We start from the raw sequence: 1,784 nt of genomic DNA on the forward strand, positions 1-1,784 counted from the left end.
CTAACAAACTTGAGACTGCAGATTGACAAAAAAAGCACGATTTGTGAATATGAATGCGCACACACAGATACACATACATACACGCATATACCTATATGTGTACATGTTTCGTGTATACATGTTTATGTATATATTTATGTGTATGCATACATGCATATGTATATACATGTGTGTTTGTTTGTGTTTATACATGCATATACATACATACATGTGTGTGTGTATATATATATATATATATATATATATATATTATCAACTTTCAATGAGACAAACCTCCCTCTTCCTTCAGTGTCAATTCCGTGAGATTTTTCCTACTTTCTTTCCTACTCTAAATTTAGTCGAATTTGAATTTTCCTTCCTTCTATACATCTTTACAGAAGTTCTCTATCCCTCCATCACTATGGCATATTAGAACATAACCTCCTTAATAATTAGTTTTGTAACTTTCATGAACATTTAAGGTTAGTTTACATAGAACATGCTATTTTAAATGCAATTTCGAAACCTTTTCCCACTTCTGAAATAATGAACGCAAATTATAATTTTGGAAATATGAAGCCTATTCCTATTTTCAATTTGCGTAAATTATTCTTTTGAAATTATAACATTTATCCCATTTTTGCTGTGTTTCGTAGTGAGACCTGTCACATGCGCAATCATGCCTTTCCAAGTTAACAGGGTTTTGAAAAAGCAGTTTGATGTGTGTGTGTGAATTAAATATTGAATTTACATATCATTAACCCGTACCAGTTACTGGTGTTATGTAAATACAGGATTTGTTTTACCTAAGACCAATTTCAACACTAAATATATATATATATATATTTATATATTTATATATATATGTATGTATATATGTATATATATATGATATACACATATACATAATATATACATACATTTAAATATATCAATATATATGTATGTATGTAGTTGTGTGTGTGTGGGGGGGAGGGGGGGGGGATATCAACATATCCATCTATTTATCTATATGTATGTATATGTGCGTGTGTATATATATATATATATATATATATATATATGTGTGTGTGTGTGTGTGTGTGTGTGTGTATATGTATATATGTACGTATATATATATATATATATATATATATATATATATATGAGTGGATAAAATGCTATCTTCGTTAACAAAAGGCTGTAAGTGTTTAGGTGAATCCTCTCTTATTGCCGAGAAGGATGGTTAGCTCAGACGGAGAACTTGCCTTTGTGTTCGAAGATGCGGTTACGGAGCCATCGTGAGGTTGATCCCACGTACCTAGTTTGGTAGCTAGGGCAGGTAAATGAATATACCACATTAGCAAACCATCCTCCTCGTCAATAAGAGAGCATTCACACTCATATCCTTTTTCTAACGCATATCTAATATTTTATTTTCTCAGTCCTCCCGTCAAGACCTCATCACCTCAAAATCCCTCATGATAAAAAAGGTGGAACCAGAACTGAACTACACAATAACCGCAACTAGATTGTTCACCCCTTAGACTACCCCTCACCATAAATAACCTCTTTGGTTAGTTTAACTTTTTTTGTACATTTGTATTTAGTGGCAATGTTTCTTTCCACCACAAATCACAAATCCCAGTCAACACGGATGTCAACAAAGAAAAAAAAAAATAATTGCCTCCATGGTCAATCACAGAGACTTAAACAGGATCCAAGGAAAGGGTGAGGGTCATCTTTGGAAGAAATGGCGCCCAAACCTTGATAACTGACCCTAGCATTATAAAACCGGCGGTCTTTATGACTGTGTGTATTTTTTG

This window comes from Penaeus chinensis, chromosome 24, assembly GCF_019202785.1.
Source record: "Penaeus chinensis breed Huanghai No. 1 chromosome 24, ASM1920278v2, whole genome shotgun sequence".
Lineage (NCBI taxonomy): Eukaryota > Metazoa > Arthropoda > Malacostraca > Decapoda > Penaeidae > Penaeus > Penaeus chinensis.